Source organism: Berghia stephanieae, chromosome 1 (genome assembly GCF_034508935.2).
Source record: "Berghia stephanieae isolate SIO BIC M18660-M18661 chromosome 1, UCSD_Bste_1.3, whole genome shotgun sequence".
Taxonomy (NCBI): Eukaryota; Metazoa; Mollusca; class Gastropoda; order Nudibranchia; family Aeolidiidae; genus Berghia; species Berghia stephanieae.
The window spans coordinates 56,296,546-56,316,971 of record NC_088360.1 but is presented as its reverse complement, the minus strand read 5'-3'; positions in this window follow the sequence as shown (position 1 = coordinate 56,316,971).

Here is a 20,426-nt window from a genome sequence, read left to right as displayed (position 1 = left end):
ATTTCAAACAGCAAAACAGACGTAATTCGACCAAGAGGAAAGCATATCTAAAACGTTGGCCAGAAAACTCGTCCTTCAAATATCGATCGATTACGGGATCCCCATCAAAAGTGAGCTTTTATATAGCGCAATAGCCACTTAATGTGCTATTGTGCTTTACGAGGGATCCTAAACCAATAGCAACATCTAACATTTAGGCCAATACAAGACGCTAATGTCAGGTGCCTCACATATGCTTATAAAGAATAGATACGACGCGTTTGCCAACCGTGTGAGAGAATGTGAGAAAACAGGCTTCTCCCAAGGCAACTTTGCATTGCCCACAATGGAACTTGACCTACAGGTCAGAAACTGAACATGACACGACTACAACTGCTCATAAAATATATTATTGCCTTTCGTGTTGCACAAAAAAGTTACCATTTTACTCGAATTATATTTACAAGAAAAAATTAATAATGACGACATTTTTTATAAAGAGCCTTCATTTGACTGTTAAATTCACAGCAAGTGATTCTGGCAAAGGCCTGGGTAAAATAAGAGGTCTTACCTATAATATTGTATGTTCTCTGGTAAAATCAAATCGTTGGTCGAAATCCAGACAAGGGGGTAAGGCCAAATGAAATGAACAACGGAGAAGAACAGTGAAGTCCCTCAAGCTGACATTCCGGCGATTCATCTCCCCGTTTAAAATCCACAATCCACTCTCCCCGCAAGGCATGTTTTGTTCTTTTTCACTCTTTTTTTTTTCCTTTTCCCCTCAAATACATATTTTTCATGATCTCCTCGTATCTCGTGATTCTCACTCACCCTCGAACCCCTTGTGACAGAAGATAACAGTAACGAAGGAAATTTTGACCTGTGTCATAAAAGGTTTATTGCAACAATTCGGTCTATGTCACAAACAGCTGACTCAATAATACCGAATTAATTAACAAAAGTATGATGATGAGGATGATGATGATGATGATCATCATCATCATCATCATCATCACCACCACCATTACTATTACTACTACTACTACTACTAGTACTAGTACTACTACTACTATTACTACTACAACTGTAGTAGTAGTAGTAGTAGTAGTAGTAGTAGTAGTAGTAGTAGTAGTAGTAGTAGTAGTAGTAGTCGTCGTAGTAGTAGTAGTAGTAGTAGTAGTAGTAGTAGTAGTAGTAGTAGTAGTGGTGGTGGTGGTGGTGGTGGTGGTGGTGGTGGTGGCCTTGGTAGGAGTAGTAAAAAAAAGTAAGTGTGTCGCCTCCTCGCCCAACAAAATCAAGCACAGATTAGCCACGCCCACGCCTCGTTCTGAATAAAGTCCGTGAAATTAAAGGGGAGGCAAAAGAAAATTAGCTGATCGTTAGAATAGTAACAGAAAAGTGGAGGTGCCCGGCAATGAATGCAAGAAAGACATTTAAAACGCCGTAAAAAAATAATTTAAAAATCATTAAATGTTATAATTATCATCCATAACAACCTGTCAAATTCACATATGTGAGATGCCAAGCCAAAATTAATGATAAAATAATAAAGAACACGATTGACCGGTGGTCCGTTGACAACACATGCACACGAGTACCAGAAATATTTTGTAAACGATGTAACAAAATATAATGTATAAGTTTCAAAGCAAATGCAACCACAAATAACATCAAAGAACAACGTGGGAACTGCTGTTTTAATTTCATAAAACCAAACGCATATTTTCTGCCCCCGATATTGAACGTGTAGTTAGTATGCATCGTACAAACAACATTCGTTTAGACAGGTAGTCGGGATTCTAGCGCCAGTTTTATTTGGGCAACCATGATTGGGATTTCACTCAATGCACTTATTATTATTATTATTATTATTATTATTATTATTATTATTATTATTATTATTATTATTATTATTATTATTATTATTATTATTATTATTATTATTATTATTATTATTATTATTATATTATTATTATTATTATTATTATTATTATTATTATTATTATATTATTATTATTATTATTATTATTATTATTATTATTATTATCATTATTTATTATTATTATTATTACTGAATGCACTTATTATTATTATCATTATTATCATTATTATTATTACTGTTATATAATAATAATAATAATAATAATAATAATAATAATAATATAATAATAATAATAATAATAATAATAATAATAATAATAATAATAATAATAATAATAATAATAATAATAATAAGTAGTTGAAAGGATATAGTCTTTGGTGTATATGTACAAAATTTCTTATAACAAATCCTTCAAAACAAAACAAAACTTTAAAAAATATGATTAAATAAACAAAAATATCTATTTGGGCATTTACTTAAATTAATAGCCTTGAAAATCACAATCACAATCCATGAAAATTAAATATCCTAAAATCCGAATAAGAAATGAATTTAATCCCAAATCCAACACAGGAAGGTATTTTGATAGGAGACAGATATCCTATTAAAACCATAGCATAACTTGCAAACAACAGTACCGCACTCTGCGTTTAACGGGCTTGTGACCGTCACATTGTAAATTGGTACCGCATTAGGGTAACCGGTGTCCTAAAGACTGACATACTGACATACAATCAATGAGACCCATAAAGAATCCATTCTAGAATTCAACTACAAACTGAAAAGCATGATAAATACCTGAATAATACTTCATTTTAATCTAGAAAACAGGTCATAGCTTACTGTTTCGGTCATTGATTACATATCTCTCTCAAATAATTTTCTTTGCTAAGGTTCACACACACTCCCCTTTATTGGAAAAGATTGATTAGTGAGATAAAGTATGCATTCCAATCATAAACTTAATCACATAATCTAAATGGTGGGGAATAAAAACAGCTAATTATCCTAAATTTTACCGATCAAGTTATCTATTTGAACTCCGCATATTTAGCTTAATTACTCAACGAACATATATTTTTTAAAAATTGTATTGCATTGTTTCATTTAAACAAGACCATGACGCTTATGTCTTCGCAAGTTTTGCTTTTGTGTTTCACTTTTCGATTCGAATTAATCTCTATTTTATCCCTTTATTTGCAAAGTTTCTGCACTTTATAAACAAGATCATGATGCTTAAGTTTGCATCGGTTAATCGTATATTCTACCCCTGTGTACCATTTCTGGAATCAGATTCTTTATAATTTAAAATCATTATAATCGCAAACTTTCTATACTTGATAATTATAATCAAGACTATAGTGCTTAAGTCTATACCGGTTAATCGCATGTTCTGCCTAAGAAGTACATTTCTCGAATCAGAATATTATCGAGTTAACCATTTTAATTGCTTATTGATAAGCAAGACAATGACACTTTAGCCCGCATTGGATAATCACACACCCAGCTCATGTATTACATATCCTAAATCAAATTCTTTCCCATTTAGACTCATTAACTGTAAATTTTCTGCACCATATATGCAACGCCACAATTTTTTTAAAATAGACGTACAATCTGCTTAATCGCTCATTCCGTAAGAGAAACACAAGAAGAAACACAACTTTTTACTTATTTTCTTCAATACCAAAAATACATATTTATAGCTTTCTGAATAAATATGATTGTCATTATGTGGATATGGCAATCCTCTGAAAGGCATAATGAATTATTACATGCTCTGATGTACATGATTATGTTGTGGTAAACTAAAGAATGATTTCTAAAAATAAAATCTATGTATTATAGAATTTTAAAACAAAAATAATTGTCTTATGGATCATTTTAAGACATTGCCTATTCACTCTGCATATTGATATGATATTTAAGTGTAATTCAATTCTACAAAAATGGATACTGGTTGCTGATGTGAATAAATCCATTTTCTTCTTTTCTCTTAAGTTTTTCTGACAAGATGATTTTTGAACCATTGTGCTAACAGTCCTATACAAAAACTTTAAACAATCCCTTGGGTCCATAAACTTGGCGATGCTTTTTCTTGTAAAAATCTGCCTATAAACTGCATTTTTCTTTTTAATGAAAAGCCTAAAAATTATATTGAAACAAACAGTCGAGCTTGTGCCTGTGACTGTCTGTATGAGAGTACGTGTGTTTGTTTGAACGTGAAAGCGAATAATAATAATAATAATAATAATAATAATAATAATAATAATAATAATAATAATAATAATAATAATAATAAAATAATAATAATAATAATAATTATATAATAATAATAATGAATAATAGTAGTAGTAGTAGTAGTAGTAGTAGTAGTAGTAGTAGTAGTAGTTGTAGTAGTAGTAGTAGTATTGCCTACTGGTCTTTCAGAGACCCTCTTGTCATCTTGAATTTGAATCTCACTCAGCTACTAAGTAGAAGATAGGATCAGTCTCATCATAGAGAAACCACCCTTTGTTGTTTTTTTCATTGTCCAAGTCGACAGTCCATCTTAGAGAAGAGAATTCTTTTTACAAACCGAAGAAAAAGTAGGGAATATAAAGTTGGCATGCAAACCACAACCCACACTTACACACCTCGTCTTACCGCAAACTGGTCATGTCGTGACCACAGCAAACTCGACTCAGAGCTAAGGTAGTGACACAACCTTTCCTTACCGCCGTGCCAATCTTAAATCCTCTAGAATAAGAGGTAGATATAATAATGATTTATGGATAAATGAGTAAAACGTACTTTCTGATTCGATACTTGCCTGTAATATTTCCCTAGAACTAGATAGATTTAGATTAGTGAGGTGACAAAATGACTGTCAGCGGATTATCCGAGAGAGGCTGGTTTCGGTTAAGTTTGCCTTTGACCACGTGTCTATAGCGCTTAAGTAATTCGAAGGAAGTTTGTTTTCCTCTCTTCGATCTGTAACTACATTAAAAATAGCAGCAAACATGTGAATTGTTTGCAGTTACGTTTTAAAGAAAGAGACAGGATGTAGAGGATGGTTACCCACACGTGCTTTTGTTATTGTTGTTCTGCCCCCATCACAACTGCGCAACTAGTTTGCGCATCCAGCTGGGCGCCGCCTATTGGAAGGTCCTGGGTTCAAGTCCTGAGCTGCGCATAGTTGAGTCCTTAGAATAGGCTCTGACTCACATTCTCTCACCGTACTCAGGTGTAAAACAGCGTTAACAGCGTTGTCTCTGTCTGATACCTCCTGTACTGGGCAGGGAGACACTCAATTTTTCCTATTCCCTGGTTTCCAACAGGCTTTCTGTCGTGGAATGAGATTACTTGGTTTTGTCATTTCCCTGGCCGAATCCTCTGGCTGGGAGGGAAACAGTCAAATGTATAGTTAGTTTTGGAGAGATATATTTTGTCTTTTAAATCATCTCAATATTATGCACTTTATTAACTTTTTGTTTTACACACACACACACACACACACACACACACACACACAATAATACATCACTGGGTGATGCTCAATGCGAGAAACAATAATATAGTGACATTATTATACAAATGAAACATTATACATACTACATCAACATAATATTATCATATTACAACAATGTAATAACTAAACATAAAGTCATTAATACAAGATATGTTGTAATACATCCACATGCGGAAAAATACGGAAATAATATAAAATAATGATATAATAACATAAACTAAATTAACATTCATATTGGGGTCAAATTACAAAGATGCATTAATCAAGATGTGTTTTAACAAAGAGATGGTGTTTTAACTTTGATTTAAATATTGATAAGGACTTCGCTTCTCTTATTCTTTTAGGAAGAGAGTTCCAGATGGAAGGTCCGACGTGACTGAACGATCTGCCTCCGTAAAATTTATATTTATATTTATTTGAAACAATTAATTTTGTAGAATCTAGTGCAGAACGTTTATATATATATATATATATATACATGTGCTTCTGTCTGGATGACTGTCTGGATGCTTCTGTCTACATATTACGGTAATTTCAAACTATGTATCTACACTGATAGAGTGCTCTTGGAATCTACACCTGTTCTCTATTTGAACTAATTTCCCTTTGTCTTGCTTGACTTTTTACTATCCCTGTTTCATCCTTTTTACCGACGCATATATAATCTAAGTGTGTAAAACCCTTAAACACAAACAAAGAATTTTTTTTAAAACAAACAACCATTGCCCTTTGTCTAGATGTTCTTCGAATGGACTGGGTGGGATTTTTGTGGACAGGGAGGACTTACTGTGTCTTCCATCCCCCTATATCTGTTTTCCAACATGGTTTCTGTCTTCGTCTTGGAAATGACATTACTTGACTTTGGCCATGGTTACAGTTTTGAGAGACGATATTTTTTGTCTTGTAAACCAGCTCTCTTGTATGCACTGTATAATTTATATTGGACAAATATAATGTGATTTGTAAACATGTGTGTTCCTTTTAATGGGGGCCTGTGTCGGGATGAGACAGTAAGCTGATACTGATAGTGTGCTCTTGGAATCTACATCTGTTCCATGTTTGAACTAATTCCCCTTTGTCTTCCCTTGTCTGGGGTGCTTAAATTATAATTCTAGAACTTTTTAGCAACCCATTTCATTCTTTTTTTTTACTGGGGGTGATTTGATCTAATTGTGTTGCAGGCGCCCTAAAAAACAAACAGACCAAAAAAAAAACAAAAAAAAAAAAAACAATAAAACACTCGACGAATGTATATAATTTTGGGAGGTGATACTTTTTATCCTTGTAAATTCCCTCTCTGTTATGCACAGTTGTATTTTCTGTTTTGGTTCTATAATTATTTGTAAGCATTTTAGTGTATTTTAGGACTCGGTGCTTGTTTCTAGATGAAACTTTTAGGTGAATTCAGACTAAGTATTAGTATTATGATAGTATCTGCTCCCTTTTGGAAACTACTCTCCCTTGGTGGGATCTTTTGTCCTCTCATCATTGGCAGGAGGCAGTTACTGCGTCTTCTTTTCTACTTGCTTTCTGTCTTGTATTGGAATGAGATTTCATGGTTTTGTTCTGGCTCTGGGAGGAGCCCTGGTTGAATAATATCTCTTTCCTTGTAAATCATCTTTCTGTTGCGTACTGTAAATATTTGAATGTGATCCTCTCAGTGGGATCCTCTGCTTGTGTCTAGATATGACATTAAGTAAGGTGATCTAAAACTAAGTACACTGATATCTCTAAGAATCAAATTTCTTTTCCTTATTTGAACTAGTCCCCTTTGTCATATATTTTCGCATATTAAATCATAAACCTTGAATTCTTTGACTGTCCAATATTATCTTCATTTTTTTTTTTTACTGAAATGATGAAATTGCTTAAATATATCGCAAGCCTCGTAAAAGCCTTACAACTAATAAAAACAAAATGTTGTAAACATTTGAGTATAGCTTTCTGGGCGGGGTCCTTTGACCACCCATGGTGGGCGGAAGGTCAAGCTGTGTATTTTATCCCCTTCAAAGATCATAGTCACAACCGTTGTTGTTGCCATCATAAGTATTGTCTGTTGATGTTGATTTTCACTCTCACTCTTCATTGTTATTGTTACTATTTTTATTATGATAATGATAATGATGGTGGTAGTGGTGGTGATGATGGTAGTGACGGTAATGGTGGTGATAGCGATAATAATAATAATAATAATTATTATTATTATTGTTGTTATTATTGTTATTGTTGTTATTATTAGTATTATTATAAGTGATAATAGTGGGGGTGCTAGTAGTAGTAGCAGTAGTAGTAGTAGTAGTAGTAGTAGTAGTAGTAGTAGTTGTTGTTGTTGTTGTTGTTGTTGTTGTTGTTGTTGTTGTTGTAGTAGTAGTAATATTTGTAGTAGTAGTAGTAGTAGTAGTAGTAGTAGTAGTAGTAGTAGTAGTAGCAGTAGTAGCAGTAGTGGTGGTGGTGGTGGTGGTGGTAGTATTAGTAGCAGTAGTAGTAGTAGTAGTAGAAGTAGTAGTAGTAGTAGTAGTAGTAGTAGAAGTAGTAGTAGTAGTAGTAGTAGTAGTAGTAGAAGTAGTAGTAGTAGTAGTAGTACAGTAGTAGTAGTAGTAGTAGTAGTAGTAGTAGTAGTAGTAGTAGTAGTAGCAGTAGTAGTAGTAGTAGTAGTAGTAGTAGTAGTAGTAGTAGCAGTAGTAGTAGTAGTAGTAGTAGTAGTAGTAGTAGTAGTAGTAGTAGTAGTACAGTAGTAGTAGTAGTAGTAGTAGTAGTAGTAGTAGTAGAAGTTTGTAGTAGTAGTAGTAGTAGTAGTAGTAGTAGTAGTACAGTAGTAGTAGTAGTAGTAGTAGTAGTAGTAGTAGTAGTAGCAGTAGTAGTAGTATAGTAGTAGTAGTAGTAGTAGTAGTAGTAGTAGTAGTAGTAGTAGTAGTAGTAGTAGTACAGTAGTAGTAGTAGTAGTTAGTAGTAGTAGTAGTAGTAGTAGTAGTAGTAGTAGTAGTAGAAGTAGTAGTAGTAGTAGTAGTAGTAGTAGTAGTAGTAGTAGTAGTAGTAGTACAGTAGTAGTAGTAGTAGTAGTAGTAGTAGTAGTAGTAGTAGTAGTAGTAGTAGTAGTAGTAGTAGTAGTGGTTGTAGTAGTAGTATTTGTAGTGATGATGATATGGTGGTGGTGGTGGTGTAGTTGTGGTAGTGATAATAATGTGGTGTTAGTGGTTGTAGTAGTAGAGGTAGTGATGATGATGTGGTGATAGTGGTTGCAGTAGTGGTAGTGGTTGTTGTAATAGTGGTGGTAGTGATGGCTGTAGTAGTAGTGGTATTGATGATAATGTGGTGGTGGTGTAGCGGTCGTGGTAGTGATAATGATGATGTGGTGGTGGTTGTAGTAGTGGTGGTAGTGATGATGATGTGGTGGTGGTTGTAGTTGTAGTAGTGATAGTGATGATGATGTGGAGGTTGTGGTGGCGGTTGTAGTAGTGGTGGTAGTGATGATGTGGTGGTTGTAGTAGTAGTGATGATGATGTAGTGGTGGTGGTTGTAGTAGTAGTAGTAGTAGTAGTAGTAGTAGTAGTAGTAGTAGTAGTAGTAGTTGTAGTGATGATGATATGGTGGTGGTGGTGTAGTTGTGGTAGTGATAATGATGTGGTGTTGGTGGTAGTAGTAGTAGTGGTTGTGATGATGGGGTGGTGATGGTTGTAGAAGTAGAGGTAGTGATGATGATGTGGTGGTAGTGGTTGCAGTAGTGTTAGTGGTTGTTGTAATAGTGGTGGTAGTGATGGTTGTAGTAGTAGAGGTAGTGATGATGATGTAGTGGTGGTGGTTGTAGTAGTTGTGGTATTGATGATATGGTGATGGTGGTTGTAGTAGTAGTGGCAGCGATGATGATGAGGTGGTTGGAAAGGGGGAGGGGGCGGGGTATCCTTGGAACAAATTGACCTTGAGGGAATTTGAGGGAGGTTGCCCGTAACCCGGAATTTTTTTCTCCAGGCCGAAGTTTTGGGCAACACTGAATATGTCTAAGCATGCCACCCCTCCCCCCCTTAAACAATGATCCACAAGTTGTTAAGATATTGTAATATCTTATTCATACTATATATTACTTCTATCACTAGATATCATCCCCAAGTCTGGATAAGGATATAAATGTGGATAAATAAAGAAATATGAATGGCCATGACTTGAAAAGTAGATTTGTTATTATTAGTTATTTAAAACTTAAAAAAAAACAAATAATTCGATGTATGTCCAATAATTTATACGAGAGAACCAATTTAAAACTAAAACAAAGCAATACACTGGTCAATAAAATCTTGAACCGACACATAATCACAAGCACCACGCCATTAATGTTCATAAAGAATGCCTTGGCCTAGTGAAACAAGCGAACGAATCAGAATGTTTACAATTAATAAATAAATCGAACAAAGTATTAATGTAGAACTAATCCGAAGTGGTTTGAAGACTTGTACTTGAGCACAATATTATAATCCATATCTATGATGGTAATCTATGAATTAAACTTTAATTATTAAAACAAACAGATGCAACACGATGAGCATGGAACTTTTGAATGAACAACATATTGAATCTCACGCTACACCAAGGAATTTACCCAATGGAAACCGTACGGTGCTCTTATTGGCTACCAACCAGCGGCCTCGATCAGAAAAATATCCGCCATTTTGATGTTGGCTGGGAATCGCGTTACTAGAGTAAACAAGCGCTGATCGGCCGTTCATGAAAACAAGTTGCTGCTCGCTCGTTTAACTCAAAATTATTCAAAACGATCTCTCTAAAATGATATAAATGTGACTTCTTAAGGTTTTCTTCACGGTCAAAACCACACAACATTCTATTAATGATTACGTCCGAGGCAAAAAGGAATATTGACAGGTCGACCGAGAGTTGAACTCGTGAGACGACAAACATCAATGCGAAGTGTAGCGAGAGTCAAGCTATTGTTTGTCTTGTCCTATTCTATATAGAGAAAAGGATAAATAGTACAGCCTCGTGTGTGAGTGGTTGCGTGTCATAGTCTTGTTTTTAAATTGTTTCTGTTGTTTATGTGTGTAGTGATGACTCTCTCACACTCAATTTCAATGCCGAAAGAGGAATTCCCGCACACAAGAAAGGGGAATTGGGGTGGTATTTGGCATACATATTGTATAGTATCTAGTTCTAAATAGATAACTGATTAGAATTATATTATGATATATAAACACAATGCCAAATACAATTCCGAAGTTTCCTTATTTCAAATGAAGTAAAGCTCCAAAACCTAATGGTAGTGATTGTAGTACTGAGTGTTAGTGAGGTGATGTGGTATTGGTGGTGGTTGTAGTTGTAGTAGTAATAGTGATGATGATGTGGTGGTGGTGATGATTGTAGTTGTAGTAGTAGTGGTAGTGATGATGATGTGGTGGTGGTTGTAGTAGTAGTGGTAATGGTAATGATATGGTGGTGGTGGTGGTTGTAGTAGTAGTGGTCGTGATGATGATGTGGTGGTGGTGTTTGTAGTAGTAGTTGTAATGATGCGGCTATGTGGTCTAGTAGTATGACACTCGCTTCCGGATCGGAAGGTCCTGGGTTCGAGCCTCGCGCTCGGCGCATAGTTGAGTCCTTGGAAAAGGCTCTTTACTCACATTCTCTCACCGTACTCAGGTGTAAAATGAGTACCTGGCCGTTAACAGAGTTGTCTTTGTCCGAAAAATTGTAATATCGCCTAACAGGCGTCATGTCCCGTCCTACATGTTAAATGTTGACCAGGGACCCCTTGTAAAGCGCTTTGAGCACATTTAGTAGATATTGCACTATATAAAGCTCAATTTAAAAAAAAAAATTTCAATGATGATGATATGGTGGTGGTGGTTGCAGTAGTAGTAGTGGTAGTGATGATAATGTGGTGGTGGTTGTAGTTGTAGTAGTAGTAGTGATAGTGATGATGATGTGGTGGTGGTTGTAGTAGTAGTGGTAGTGATGATGATGTGGTTGTGTTGGTTGTAGTAGTAGTTGTAATGGTGATGATATGGTGGTAGTGGTGGTTGCAGTAGTAGTGGTAGTGATGACGATGTGGTTGTGGTGGTTGTAGTAGTAGTGGTAATGGTAATGATATGGTGGTAGTGGTGGTTGTAGTAGTAGTGGTAATGGTAATGATATGGTGGTGGTAGTGGTCGTGATGACGATGTGGTTGTGGTGGTTTTAGTAGTAGTGGTAATGATGCTATTGTGGTGGTGGTTGTAGTAGTTGAGGTAGTGATGTGGTGGTGGTTGTAGTAGTAGTGGTGGTGGTGGTTGTGGTAGTAGTGGTAATGATGATGATATGGTGGTGGTGGTTGCAGTAGTAGTGGTAGTGATGACGATGTGGTTGTGGTGATTGTAGTAGTGGTAGTGATGATGATGTGCTGGTGGTGGTGTAGTAGTAGTGATAGTGATAATGATGTGGGGCTGGTGGTTGTAGTAGTAGTGTTAGTGATGATATTGTGGTGGTGGTTGTAGTAGTAGATGATGTGGTGGTTGGAAAACACATTACAGGTTATTATAATACATGATTACACACATTCTCTAACTTCATTTTTTGACAGCTTCGTTGTGCCATAAATATACGCAACAGTTCTGAAACATTTTATTGTGGATTTTGATATTGTTTGTTGTTTTTCTTGTGTCGTTATGTTGACATAGATACCGAATGAATGGTAATTACTACATTCTCAGCCAACAACAAAATGGCGCTGAATGCTTTCATTGGTGGACACTTTTTAGGCTTCGTACGTATTCTCATTCGGTTAATTCTATGCGCTACACACACACACACACACACACACACATACAGCCACGTAATGAACACGCAATACCGGGTGGCCTATACCGCAGTCAGCAATACGTGAGGGAAACTGCCTGTTGTTCGCTTTGGCGACACCTCGTGTCCAGTAGTCATTGACTCAAAATAAGTTTGAATCTCATCCAACTCAAGAGAAAGGCATGAAAAAGATAAATGGGCATGTTTCAGAATGTCTATACCCAGATGTGTCCATTGTGCAGTGTGTGATGGTGAAAGATATGTCAATGTTCTAAATGGTTAGCACTACACAAAGAAAGTTTACTCAAATGTAGAGGGCATCCATATTGGATTATGTGGCTGGAGTCTTATGACGTTCCATGGTTGTCCAGCATGTTTTTCCTTTCCCTGTTGCACTTTTAGTTTGTAAACATGGTGGAATCTTTTGCTTGTGCCTGGTTGAGACTTGGGTAAAAATTGACACATCAGCGGATTGCTCGTGGAATTTTTTGTTCCGTCTTTGAACCAGTCCCTTTTGATTTTGCTTTTCAGTTTCGTTTGGCGGTAGTATACTTGAATTTACGAACTTCAGAACAATTATTGAATTACTTATTTCTAATAATCAGGACTCGGAACAATAATATTTATCGAAACTATTGCCATCGTTCATGACATGCTAAAATACATTGCATGATAAAGCAAGCAAACTTGTCAAATATTACAAATTTCATTTTAAAAAATCCTCAACACACTTCAGGCCAATATTTGTGGCACATTTTTGATTTAAAAAGCACATTTATCTATACATTTTACCATAGCATACATTACAAGAATCATTCATTTAGGTGTATAGTACTTGCTTTTCCCCCGTTTGGGTACCGGGGGTTTTTCAACTTCGAGGGCAGAATATTCCCAATGTTTTGCTCCTAATGGGGAAGTGCGCTCCTAAAGGGGAAGTGCGAAAGTGTAGAGGTATTTTTAGATATTTTTTCCTTGGATGGAAAAGACATTTTAATGCTTGCATACTAGAAATGTTTTTTTTCCATTCTGATGGTTAACTGTCGCATCTCCAAAAAATGTAACATTAACAAAAAATAAACATTTTGATATCTCTTTCCCTTTTAGCCATGTTCGTAGAAGTCGATTAAGGGGCACTAGAGGAAGTGGGTCCCGAAACAGAGCCGTAAGGTGTAGGCACAGCGATCTTTGTAAATCACGTGTACACTCCTAATGGATCAACGCCTTGTCGTTGTTGGGCTGCTTAAGTGCATATCGGGGCAAAGGTCCGCCGGTTGATTGTCACAAGACAATCTCGGTAGACTAGCCGTACGCGGGGGACTAGTTCGGCCTGCCCCGATTTGCATGAACAAAATGGTGATCTGTCTCACGTGTATTATCACTTCTTGAATGTAAAGTAATCCATGTCATTGTTTTTATGACCTGTTTAACACAGTTTCGGCCTTCTCTGTGTTATACTTTTATTGGGACATATAGCAACAGATTTGCCTTTCTGTACTATGATTTGGTCACCCGTTCACGGACTTACACAGTACAGAAGCCTGCACTATGCCTTGCTATCTTCCGGCCCCGAACGTATTTCACACAATCAGACCTATCATTATGTGAAGGATAGCAAGTGACGTTTGGCGGCCTGCCATTGGTTTATATGACCATGGTGAGTAGTATTCATATGACGACTGAGAGGCGTTGTCATCACAAGATAGCATAGCAACAGGTTTGAAAAATAACAACTCATGGTTGCCTAAAGCTAATATCTCATTGAGACTTAAGCTCGTTCTACAGTAACGTGACAACCCATAAAGAAGATTTGATGACGATCTACAACAGGAGGAAGAGACACTTGTAATAAATGGTGAGTCTTTTGTTTTTAAGGATTTGACCGCTTGTAACACATTTAGGTCATATCATCGCCAGTAAAAAGAAAATGGGCTAGTCAAAAAATTCTAGAATTACAATTAAAGCACCAAAGAAAACGCAAGACAAAGGGGAATTAGTTCGAATAGGGAACAAATGTATGTTCCAAGAGCATATCATCAATGTACTTAAGTTTGAGATCATCTCAAAGTCGTCTTCACATCAGCATAGGCTCCTACAAAGAGGATTACACTCACATGTTTAGGGAATATACCCAAAAATTAAAACATCACTAACAAAACATAACATATGATTTACAAGGGGGAAAAATCATATCCAAAAAATTATTCAATAATACTCGACATTTGACTCTTGTCCTCTCAGCCAAGGACGAAGCAAGGGGCAGGACAAACCCGAGCAATTCCATTCCAAGACAAAGACAGAAAGCCACTCGGAAAACAGATATATATATACGGGCAGGGTGTCCACCAAAGTCCACCACTAAAACATCAGATCCGAAAATAAAACAATAAAGCAATACATGTCTTGTCCAAGAATTTTTGACTACTGCAACTCCTCATATAACATCGATAAGAACAATTATTTTATCCGTGGATAACCATGAATTGTCATTGCACTCCAGTTCACCTCTATTCAAACATAAATAATATCCATAAAAGTAGGACAAATTGGATAAAAACTTGAAACAATCCAGCGACTGACCTAGTTGGTATCAAACAAAATTTTGTAACACACTTACAAAATCACCAAATATTAGTGATGATAATGGCAAAGTGTCAAAAAGGAGAAAAGTGAACCGGTTCATCTGTCAAAGTCAAATAAATCAAAGAATATGATAGTTACATGATAGTATGTAGTATTGTTAAAATATGTTGCAATTACCATATCCACTCTCATCCTGAGATATAATTAAATTTTATGTAAATATTGAATAGAGCCTTATCCTTAACATGATATTAAAGGCTTCCAATATTATATCACCTAGGTACATCAAAAGATTATGATTAACTTTTGACCAAAGAAGGTCTGAAAGTATTTTTTATCTTCACTCAACGCTGTCTTGACATCAAGATCATAACATCCATTAAGCTATATTTTGGTGTTTAAAAAAAGCAAACAGTCGAGAATATTGATCTTTTATCTTATTTGAGGGAAAGAGGGGGAGAGAAGGCAGGCTGAGAGGGAGGGAGGGAGAGAGAGATTGAGAGGGAGGGAGAGAGAGAGAGAGAGAGAGAGAGAGAGAGAGAGAGAGTAGGAAAAAAGAGAGATTGCTTTTCCTTCTATAATTAGAAGAAGTAATTGTTTTTGTTATGCACGTATTGTTCGACAACTGAAAACTAGAGGTGCCCAAATGAGCCAATAAAATGGAGAGAAAGATAAAGTGAGTAAATGTGACATATATAAGGGAGACAAACAACAAAACACAAATGTGTAAGGTTACAAAATTTCACATTTTGTCAAATGTGGAAATTATGTAAATTCATGGAGAGGGTGTTGGATGCGGATGTAAGAAGAGACCAAGAGAAGGGAGGGAGTGGATAAATAGAGAGAAAGAGAGAGAGAGAAAGGGAGAGAGAGAGAGGGAGAGAGAGAGAGAGAGAGAGAGGTAGGGAGAGATGGAGGGGGCAGAGAGGATGTGTGTGTGTGTGTTTGTGTGGGAGAGAGAGAGAGAGAGAGAGAGAGAGAGAGAGAGAGAGAGAAAATGTATAGGGTAAAAAGGGGGGGGGGGGGGACTGAAGGACAGAGTGGACTGGTAATATGTAATATTAGTAAAAGGTACTGTAAAGAAGTCTTTAAAATGGGGATGGGGTTGAGGGAGGGATAGATTGGGTGATTTGTATGTAGGTTCAGTAGATCCTGGATATCCAACTAGTCAGTATAATATATCCTTTCTCAAACTTTCTTAACAGTAGCCACAAATCCTGCTTGATTTGCATTCATTTGTAGTCGTGTGCAAGACATAATGTACTGAGATCATCATCATCATCATCATCATCATCATCATCATCATCATCATCATCATCATCATCATCATCATCATCATCACCATCGTCCTCCTCCTCATCATCATCATCTATCAACATCATCATCATCGTCGTCGTCGTCATCATCTGCAACAGGAGAAACATCATCTACCTTTACAAAATTAAAGTGCCGGTAATCTCGTAAGCCTTTGGGGTGAATATCATATGATTGCAATGCCGTGACCTACCGACAAATTACTGCAATCACTCAATATCTTAGTGTCTTTATGCTCAATATTGACTGGACTGTATCTCTACCCAATTGACCAATCGTTGAACAGTAAAGATGAACAACAATCATGAGGGCGTCCCTATAGATTGAATGAAGTTGACGTCAGTCGAGTCTTTGTTATTGTTTTTTGCCATCCACTTTTATGAGTAGTAGAAGTAGTAGTAGTAGTAGTAGTAGTAGTAGTGGTAGTAGTAGTAGTAGTAGTAGTAGTAGTAGTAGTAGTAGTAGTAGTAGAAGTAGTAATAATAGTAGTAGTAGTAGTAGTAGTAGTGTAGTAGTAGTAGTAGTAGTAGTTAGTAGTAGTTGTAGTAGTAGTATAGTAGTACTAGTAGTAGTAGTAGTAGTAGTAGTAGTAGTAGTAGTAGTAGTAGTAGTAGTAGTAGAGGTAGTGGTGAGATTTTTTCACATAAACTCTCCTTACTTTGTCAGATCTCCGAAATATTTCGATTTTTCATAATTTTATAAAAGTTGGATCAACTATGCCTCTGTTTTCTCTGTGTATATTATGAAGTCTTTTTTAAAAAAAAAAAAACTATGACGTATAATAATCACATTTTTCACTCAGAATTTTTTATCATATGTGGGATTTACACACACACACACATACACGCATCAATTACACACGATTGTTTGTGTGTGTATGTGTGTGTGTGTGTGTGTGTGTGAGTGCATCCTTTCTTATTTGCCTTAGTGTTTATTAGAAATATCCAGTATCAGAGTATATCACGTGTATCAAATCTTTAAATGAAGAACTACTCTTATCAAAAGGTCGTAATGACACGAAACTTTTATCATAATTTACAAAGGGGTGGGGGTGGGGGGGGGGGGGGGGGGGAAGGGGGGAGGGGGAGGGGAGATGGGACTTTGTTACAGGAAGTAACTTGGACATTTTTAATCTAAAAAAATGTTTGTACAAAACTGCCTAATTTAGATCGGTTTTTGTAAAATTGACATTAAAACTGAAATGAGCATTGATTTGAAATTTAGTGGAATCGAATTGAAATATCATTATGTGTATTGCATTAATGATTTAATACAAAGGGGGAATCTGATGGACTCGTAAATAAAGAGAAAAGCAAGAATTCCTTTTTTTCTGTGAAACAATAAGTTACAGTCATTTAATTGTTCTCCTTCTTGCTCTAATTCACAGGAAGATCTGTAACACTTTACATTTCTTCTTTTTTTCAATTTAGAAAATAAAATATTAATATTTATATTAATAGTAATATTGAAAGCAATGTATATTGGGACAAAAGCTTTAGATTGTGCCTTGTACATTCAATTGCTAAAACTATCCAATAATTTTTTTTTAAAACTTGCAGATTGTCATCCCTATTAGCATAATTCAAGTTCTTTTTCTATCTTTCTTTTTCCCCCTTGTCATTCTTTGGCATACATAAATCAATATAATTTCCGTATCCCTGCATAAGAAAATGTATACTTTTTGGAATGTTCTCAAACGCAAAGCTGTTATAATTATATTCTAAACAGTTTTGCAGTAAATTGAAAATATCAAAAGGCTCTACTTAAATTTTCTTCATTAATTGATAACTTATGACTGTTTCTTTTGCATTAATACCACAGAAGCTGCCTTTTTATCCATATGAACGTGTGTAATTTGTAAAAAAAAAAAAACAAAACAAAACGTCACTCCTTATTAGAATTATTGAAATTAGCTCCCTTGTTTGGAGGTCTGTAAAATTGTGAAGGTGACACTTGCTAAGTGGCAAACCTCCTCAGATCTCTTTTTTGTTATTTTTTAAAAAGGTATTTAAGGCGCTTGCAACACATTAAGGTCATAGCGCCAGTAAAAAGGAATACAATTGGATAGTAAAAACATTCTAGATGTACAAATAAAAGGACTTGAGGAAAAAGTAAGACAGGGGAAATGGTTCAAAAAGGGAACAGATGAAAATTCCAAGAGCACGCTGTCATTGTACTTAGTTTGAGATCACCTCTGAGTCTCACCCAGACACAAGCACAAGATCCCACTAAGAGGAACAAACTCAGCTGTTTTCAAATAATATGCTAAAAAAATAATAACAGTATATAACAGAGAGATGATTTACAAGGAAAAAATATCATCTCCCAAAACTATAACTAGGTCAACAGGACAACGTTGTAAGGGGGTGGGGGGGTGGGGGGGGGGCTTACAGTGGGCCTTTGGTCTATAAGGTACAATCTCTAGTTCTTGGGACCATCAAAATTGAGTCTTCAGGTGACCATAACGGCCTATTAGATTAGGATAGGGTCGTTAGATTATTTCATCACTTTTGCGGCTGTTTTGAATAGCTTTCAATCGTAGTATTAATTTAGATGTCAAACCTAACAGCAAAGAATTACATTAATCATATCTGCCGATTACAAAGGCATGAACGATAATGTATGTTGTACGTTCATCAACAAAATACCGAATTATACCAATATTTCTTGATTAAAGCAAGATTGGCAAGATGTCATGTGATTGTGCATTTATATCAATACCTAAAAATTACAAATTTATTTTACTAATGCGAACTCAGATGGAGATATTAATTACACCAGAGTGAATAGTTTATTATATGAAGAAAAACATACAGATATGCCACATATGCATTCCAACTAAATACACTCCAATATTTGTTTATTCTAATAATTAATGCTTGGTCATTATATCAAATATTTGAAAACTGAAGGATATTGTTTTCCTTTTTAATTGTTAACTGATTCTAGGTTAATACTTTCTCAAAGATAAACCTCATTTGTCATTAATCTATGGTTGTTTTTGTATGATTGTTAACAGTGTACATGTATTTAAAGATATGAAATATAAGATAATATCTAAAGAGAGTATTTCTATCAAAACTAATCAAAATACACGAGATATAACAAGCGTGTTGGCGGGACACAATTAAAAGGGCAATAGAATATATTCATACAGTGATATGTAAGTAAGCCATATGTTTTTATGTACAAAACATTTAGCAAAATTTTATACAGTGTGGTTGGGTAACATGTCAAAGGTTATTTAAATCTAATGATGAGAGAGGCAGCTGCATTATTAATCAATATTGGATTTATAAATTGTAAATTGTGTTTCTTTTAGTTTGTATTGGTTTCACGGCGCTTGCGACACTTTAAGGTCATCCGTAGTTAAAGCAATAAAGAACCAGTAAGACGAAGTGGACTTGTTCAAATACAGAACAGAAGATTACATGAGCAATGTGCCTATTTTGAAGTAACATAAAAATCCCATCCTAATATGAAGGAACCACTAAAATGTTTACAAAGTATAGATTCAAAATCAAATACAATAATAGTACGATTATAGTAATAGAGAGATGATTTACAAGGGGAAAGATATCACTTGACAAAAAGGGAACTATACATTCTGCTGCCCTCTCTCAGCTAAGGATCTCTGCCAGGACCAGGAAAAAAACGAGCAATGCCAATCCAGAAGAACGAAGAGAGCAACGTGGAAAAGGAAAACAGATAGAGCGGGAATGAATGCACTTACATGTTGACAAAGTATAGTATACAATATCAGAGACGCCAACTTTAAATTTGGCCCACAGGAATTTCGGACACCACTCGTAGGAATTTCAATGCCGAAAGAGGAATTTCCGCACACAAGAAAAGGGAATTGGGAAGACTGAATATTAAGAGCATTTTATATAGCTCAGTATCCACTAAACATGCTCAAAGCGCTTTGCAATGGGCCCTTGACAACAGCAACAAGTAGGACGAGATACGCCGGTTGGGCAATCATACAATTCATTTTTTTTTCGGACAGAGACAACGTTGTTAAGAGCCGGCTACTCATTTTACACCTGAGCATGGTGAGAGAACGTGAGCAGGGAGCCTTTTCTAAGGGCTCAACTATGCGCCGTTCAGAGCAGGAATCGAACCCTGGGCCTTCCAATCTGAAGGCGAGATGATTAACCTATCTCTTTGGGAAGTATTTAAATTAGATTATGCCAAGAATTACTGCAAAGCGCATACGTTCGTGCGTTTGTGTGCGTGTGTGCACTCGTGTATACATTCAGTTAAGTGTGTGTATGTATGTGTATATATGTTATGTGAAGCGCTTCGAAGCTTCGGCATAAGCGCTATACAAATGTACATTTATTATTATTATTATTAAGAAGGAAAAAAATATCTCTTAGAAAA